The 7,500-nt window shown below is 48.0% G+C and overlaps 1 pseudogene; it reads right to left on the reverse strand.

Moving 5' to 3' along the window:
• Nucleotides 1-4,534: 4,534 nt before the first annotated feature.
• Nucleotides 4,535-7,500, reverse strand: part of LOC128307889 (uncharacterized) — a 7,175-nt pseudogene continuing 4,209 nt past the window's right edge.

Genomic DNA, 7,500 nt, shown 5'->3' on the forward strand with positions numbered 1-7,500 from the left:
CCTTAGGGTGGATTTTGAGCCTTTCGGGATTGCGAAACCATCATTTAACACTCTAAACTTAATTTCCGCAATCCCAGACGCACTTTCCATATGGTCTCCAAAAATGCGTGTGAGCTGACCTGGTCCCTTATAATAGGCAATGAACACGATTTTGGCAAAATATTTTTTTCAAAATTTTTTGACTCACCGGGTAAAATCGAATTTACTTGGGAAAAATGTTCTAGCAGGGGCCCTCCCATACAAATTTTTTTCTTCTCAAAAATGATTTTCGTTTCACTTTTCATACTCAGGGGAGTCTAAAATTGATGTTTTGAGTCACCGTGAAAAAAAAAATTTTTTGACCCGAGCTTGTGTCGACGACCCAAAATCGACGCACTTGGGAAAAATGTTCTAGCAGGGGCCCTCCCATACAAAAATTTTTTCTTCTCAAAAATGATTTTCGTTTCACTTTTCATACTCAGGGGAGTCTAAAATTGATGTTTTGAGTCACCGAGAAAAAAAAATTTTTTTGACCCGAGCTTGTGTCGGCGACCCAAAAATCGACGCACTTGGGAAATATGTTCTAGCAGGGGCCCTCCCATACAAAAATTTTTTCTTCTCAAAAATGATTTTCGTTTCACTTTTCATACTCAGGGGAGTCTAAAATTGATGTTTTGAGTCACCGTGAAAAAAAAATTTTTTTGACCCGAGCTTGTGTCGGCGACCCAAAATCGACGCACTTGGGAAAAATGTTCTAGCAGGGGCCCTCCCATACAAAATTTTTTTCTTCTCAAAAATGATTTTCGTTTCACTTTTCATACTCAGGGGAGTCTAAAATTGATGTTTTGAGTCACCGTGAAAAAAAAATTTTTTTGACCCGAGCTTGTGTCGGCGACCCAAAATCGACGCACTTGGGAAATATGTTCTAGCAGGGGCCCTCCCATACAAAAATTTTTTCTTCTCAAAAATGATTTTCGTTTCACTTTTCATACTCAGGGGAGTCTAAAATTGATGTTTTGAGTCACCGTGAAAAAAAAATTTTTTTGACCCGAGCTTGTGTCGGCGACCCAAAATCGACGCACTTGGGAAATATGTTCTAGCAGGGGCCCTCCCATACAAAAATTTTTTCTTCTCAAAAATGATTTTCGTTTCACTTTTCATACTCAGGGGAGTCTAAAATTGATGTTTTGAGTCACCGTGAAAAAAAAATTTTTTTGACCCGAGCTTGTGTCGGCGACCCAAAATCGACGCACTTGGGAAAAATGTTCTAGCAGGGGCCCTCCCATACAAAAATTTTTTCTTCTCAAAAATGATTTTCGTTTCACTTTTCATACTCAGGGGAGTCTAAAATTGATGTTTTGAGTCACCGAGAAAAAAAAATTTTTTTGACCCGAGCTTGTGTCGGCGACCCAAAAATCGACGCACTTGGGAAATATGTTCTAGCAGGGGCCCTCCCATACAAAAATTTTTTCTTCTCAAAAATGATTTTCGTTTCACTTTTCATACTCAGGGGAGTCTAAAATTGATGTTTTGAGTCACCGTGAAAAAAAAATTTTTTTGACCCGAGCTTGTGTCGGCGACCCAAAATCGACGCACTTGGGAAAAATGTTCTAGCAGGGGCCCTCCCATACAAAAATTTTTTCTTCTCAAAAATGATTTTCGTTTCACTTTTCATACTCAGGGGAGTCTAAAATTGATGTTTTGAGTCATCGTGAAAAAAAAAATTTTTTGACCCGAGCTTGTGTCGGCGACCCAAAATCGACGCACTTGGGAAAAATGTTCTAGCAGGGGCCCTCCCATACAAAAATTTTTTCTTCTCAAAAATGATTTTCGTTTCACTTTTCATACTCAGGGGAGTCTAAAATTGATGTTTTGAGTCACCGAGAAAAAAAAATTTTTTTGACCCGAGCTTGTGTCGGCGACCCAAAAATCGACGCACTTGGGAAATATGTTCTAGCAGGGGCCCTCCCATACAAAAATTTTTTCTTCTCAAAAATGATTTTCGTTTCACTTTTCATACTCAGGGGAGTCTAAAATTGATGTTTTGAGTCACCGTGAAAAAAAAATTTTTTTGACCCGAGCTTGTGTCGGCGACCCAAAATCGACGCACTTGGGAAAAATGTTCTAGCAGGGGCCCTCCCATACAAAAATTTTTTCTTCTCAAAAATGATTTTCGTTTCACTTTTCATACTCAGGGGAGTCTAAAATTGATGTTTTGAGTCATCGTGAAAAAAAAAATTTTTTGACCCGAGCTTGTGTCGGCGACCCAAAATCGACGCACTTGGGAAAAATGTTCTAGCAGGGGCCCTCCCATACAAAAATTTTTTCTTCTCAAAAATGATTTTCGTTTCACTTTTCATACTCAGGGGAGTCTAAAATTGATGTTTTGAGTCACCGAGAAAAAAAAATTTTTTTGACCCGAGCTTGTGTCGGCGACCCAAAAATCGACGCACTTGGGAAATATGTTCTAGCAGGGGCCCTCCCATACAAAAATTTTTTCTTCTCAAAAATGATTTTCGTTTCACTTTTCATACTCAGGGGAGTCTAAAATTGATGTTTTGAGTCACCGAGAAAAAAAAATTTTTTGACCCGAGCTTGTGTCGGCGACCCAAAAATCGACGCACTTGGGAAATATGTTCTAGCAGGGGCCCTCCCATACAAAAATTTTTTCTTCTCAAAAATGATTTTCGTTTCACTTTTCATACTCAGGGGAGTCTAAAATTGATGTTTTGAGTCACCGTGAAAAAAAAATTTTTTTGACCCGAGCTTGTGTCGGCGACCCAAAAATCGACGCACTTGGGAAAAATGTTCTAGCAGGGGCCCTCCCATACAAAAATTTTTTCTTCTCAAAAATGATTTTCGTTTCACTTTTCATAGTCAGGGGAGTCTAAAATTGATGTTTTGAGTCACCGAGAAAAAAAAATTTTTTTGACCCGAGCTTGTGTCGGCGACCCAAAATCGACGCACTTGGGAAAAATGTTCTAGCAGGGGCCCTCCCATACAAAAATTTTTTCTTCTCAAAAATGATTTTCGTTTCACTTTTCATACTCAGGGGAGTCTAAAATTGATGTTTTGAGTCACCGAGAAAAAAAAATTTTTTTGACCCGAGCTTGTGTCGGCGACCCAAAAATCGACTCACTTGGGAAAAATGTTCTAGCAGGGGCCCTCCCATACAAAAATTTTTTCTTCTCAAAAATGATTTTCGTTTCACTTTTCATACTCAGGGGAGTCTAATATTGAAGTTTTGAGTCACCGTGAAAAAAATTTTTTTGACCCGAGCTTGTGTCGGCGACCCAAAATCGACGCACTTGGGAAAAATGTTCTAGCAGGGGCCCTCCCATACAAAAATTTTTTTTTTTGACTCACCGGGTAAAATGGTCGCACTTGGTAAAAATGTTCTAGCAGGGGCCCTCCCATACAAAAATTTTTTCTTCTCAAAAATGATTTTCGTTTCACTTTTCATACTCAGGGGAGTCTAATATTGAAGTTTTGAGTCACCGTGAAAAAAATTTTTTTTTTGACTCACCGGGTAAAATGGTCGCACTTGGTAAAAATGTTCTAGCAGGGGCCCTCCCATACAAAAAATTTTTATTTCTCAAATCGATCCGTGGTTTCACTTTTCATACTCTAGGGCCCATTTGCTTCAACTTTGGAAAAAATTTTCGATGATGAAAAATTTTCACCTTCGACGTCCATCGACCACTCGACCCGAACTTGGTACTTTTGTATGGAGGTACCCGAGTGGTGACTTTTTCATACAAAAATTTTTATTTCTCAAATCGATCCGTGGTTTCACTTTTCATACTCTAGGGCCCATTTGCTTCAACTTTGGAAAAAATTTTCGATGATGAAAAATTTTCACCTTCGACGTCCATCGACCACTCGACCCGAACTTGGTACTTTTGTATGGAGGTACCCGAGTGGTGACTTTTTCATACAAAAATTTTTATTTCTCAAATCGATCCGTGGTTTCACTTTTCATACTCTAGGGCCCATTTGCTTCAACTTTGGAAAAAATTTTCGATGATGAAAAATTTTCACCTTCGACGTCCATCGACCACTCGACCCGAACTTGGCACTTTTGTATGGAGGTACCCAAGTGGTGACTTTTTCATACAAAAATTTTTTTGCGAATACGTGTTCGTTCGCGATCATTAAGGCCATGAACAACAAGTCCGCTGCGATAGAAATAGTGCATTGTAGTTACTCGACGAGAAAAAAAATCGGGACTTAGAAAAATTTTTGAAAGTCAAATCGTATTGACTTCCAACAACACCTGATAATAAACACACATTGCCTGTTGCACCACAGATCGCATTTGACTTAACAAATCGCCTGTTGGTACGCACATCACCATCGACTTTACCAATCGCGTTTCGCACCGCTAATCCCACTTGGCGTGGAGCCACGCACATAATGTTGCGAGGAGAGTATTAATCGGGACTTAGCGTTTTAAGCTCGCGAACACTCCACTATGGGAGTGCACGCAAGCACCAACTGTACACACACAACACAACAATCACTCTCGCGAACACTCCATTCCCAAAGTGAACGCGAGCACCAGCAAGCATGGGTCGCCTGAGAGGATCGATGCGAACGCATCTCTACAACTCGCAGCTCCCAGCCTGTAGTCCCGTCGTTTGCGGGCGGTCGAAGGTGTCGAAACTAGTTGTATCCACGGTCGACGGAAACACAGCCACCAGGGTTCCCTGTGGTAAGGTACTTCCACGTGCAGCGTGCTCCCGCCCGTTGCGGCTCAGTCTAGTGCTATAGCGGGGATGAGACGTCAGTGTGCGCGGGGCAGCACCGACGGATCTCGGAGGGTTGTTAAGCCCGCTAGCTTCCGATCACCTAATGGGTTTGAGAAGCGCTATCAGCTCGGATTGGATACGACCTTAGAGGCGTTCAGGCATAATCCAGCGGACGTAGCGTCATACCAAAGTCCGGTCGAACTAGTATTGAGCCAGTGGTCCGTACCTGTGGTTCCTCTCGTACTGCACAGGAATTCCGTTAAGATAGCGGCAAACAGCACACACCAGTAGGGTAAAACTAACCTGTCTCACGACGGTCTAAACCCAGCTCACGTTCCCTTGAAAGGGTGAACAATCCTACGCTTGGTGAATTTTGCTTCACAATGATAGGAAGAGCCGACATCGAAGGATCAAAAAGCCACGTCGCTATGAACGCTTGGCGGCCACAAGCCAGTTATCCCTGTTACACCAGAGGGGCTGATCGGCGGACTCACCCAGGCGTGCGATGAGACCATGGAGAGAGTGCATGGGGCCACTTTCCACCGCAAGCCCCAGATGTACTGGTGGTCTCCAGAGATCGAGCGCCTGAGGGAGGAGTGCGAAGCAGCGGAGGCCGCTCATTGCCGAGCCCAACTGTCGGAGCGTGCAGCGACATCTGCCAGGCTGCAGGATTGCCGCCGTCTGCTGAAGGCTGAAATAAAGAGCAGCAAAGAAAGCAGCCTCCAGGAGCTGATCGACTGTGTTGAAGCTGAGGTGTTCGGACTCGGGTACAAAGTGGTGCGAGCGAAACTGCGCAGCAGGGCGCCACCGGAAACGGACCGAGCCGTACTCGACCCGATCGTCGACGCGCTGTTTCCGGAGCATCCAGCATTTGAGTGGCCAGACATCGAAGCGTGTGCTGCCTCACACGAGGCTCTGAGGCCGGTCACGGTCGCGGAGATCCTGTCGCTGGCCGAGCGGATGGCTCCCTCGAAGGCGCCAGGGTTGGACGGCATACCCAACGCCGCAGTGAAGGCGGCGATGAGGAAGCATCCGGAGGTGTTCGCGAGGGTTTATAACCAGCTGCTAGAGCAAGGCGAGTTTCCTGCGGAGTGGAAGGAGGCTCGTCTCGTGCTGATCGCGAAGCCGGGAAAGCAGCCGGGCGATCCGTCGTCATACCGCCCGCTGCTCATGCTGGGAGCAGTCGCCAAGGGGTTCGAACGGCTGATCCTAGATCGGCTGAACGACCACTTAGAGGACAGCGACGCGCCTCGTCTGTCGCCAAACCAGCACGGGTTCCGGCGAGGCCGGTCAACCATCCAGGCCATCGAACGAGTAGTCGAGCGGGGGCAGCACGCGAGGACATTCCATCGCACCAATCAGCGGGACCCTCGCTGTCTGGCGGTGGCAGCGCTAGACGTGAGGAACGCCTTTAATTCCGCGAGTTGGAAGGCGATTGCGGCTGCCCTGCAGAAGCTGCAGGTCCCTACAGCCCTCCAGAGAATCTTGCGCAGCTACTTTTCTGAGAGGAGGCTGGTGTACGAGACCAGCGAGGGACCAGTGCGGCGTACGATTACGGCAGGCGTTCCACAGGGCTCAATACTGGGCCCAACGTTGTGGAACGCCATGTACGACGGCGTGCTTCGGCTGGAGCTGCCCGAGGGTGCTGAAGTGATCGGCTTCGCGGACGACATCGCGGTGCTGGCAGAGGGGACTACACCTGAAACAGCGACGCGAGCAGCAGAGACGGCGATTGCGGTGATCAGTTCGTGGATGGCACAACACCATCTGGAGATTGCTCCGGCCAAAACCGAACTGATTATCGTGTCCACCATGCGGCGAGACAACACCCGAGTCCCGGTGAGCGTCAACGGAGTGGAGAAGATGCCGACCCGTACGCTCAAGTACCTCGGGGTCATCATCGAGGACCACTTGTCGTGGAAGCCACACGTCGAGCAGGCCACGTCGAAGGCGCTCCGTGTGGCACAGGCGATCTCCAGGCTGCTCCGCAACCACGGCGGGCCAACGAGTGCGAAGCGGCGTCTCCTGGCGTCAGTGGTGGACTCCACCCTCCGCTACGCTGCTCCCATTTGGCACGAGGCGGTCCAGCTCCGGGCGTGTCGCAGACAGCTCAACCGCGTGCAGGGACTATACGCACGGCCGGTCGCCCGCACTTTCGTTACGGTGCGGAACGAGGTGGCAACGGTGCTGGCCAACGTGGTCCCGATCTGTCTGCTGATCGAGGAAGATGCAAGGTGTTACCAGCGTAACCAGCAGCCGGGCATCAACACGCAGGAGGTGCGAGCAGAGGAGCGTCGACGGACCGTCGAACAGTGGCAGGCGGAGTGGGATGAGCTGGCCCCGACGAGCCGCTTCACCGCGTGGTCACACACGGTGATACCAAACATCGCGGCGTGGAGGGACAGGCGCCACGGGGAGATGACCTTCCATCTCGCCCAGGTGCTGTCGGGTCATGGATTTTTCCATGACTACCTCCACACAAAACACCTGTCGCCGTCACCGGACTGTGCACGATGTCCGGGGGTCCCGGAAACGGCGGAACACGCGTTTTTTCACTGCCCGCGCTTCGCGGATGTGCGAGGCGAGCTGATGGAGGAGGGAGACACTGCCTCTGTCACCCCTCAAAACCTTCAGGCGTACCTGCTGCTAAGCCAGGAGAACTGGAGCAACGTGTGTGAGGCTGCACGCCGTATCACTGCGGCGCTCCAGCAGGACTGGTACGTGGAGCGGGCAACCAGCGCGCACGAGGAGATGGTGGCAGCATCTCAAC

This window comes from Anopheles moucheti, assembly GCF_943734755.1.
Source record: "Anopheles moucheti chromosome X unlocalized genomic scaffold, idAnoMoucSN_F20_07 X_unloc_19, whole genome shotgun sequence".
Taxonomy (NCBI): Eukaryota; Metazoa; Arthropoda; class Insecta; order Diptera; family Culicidae; genus Anopheles; species Anopheles moucheti.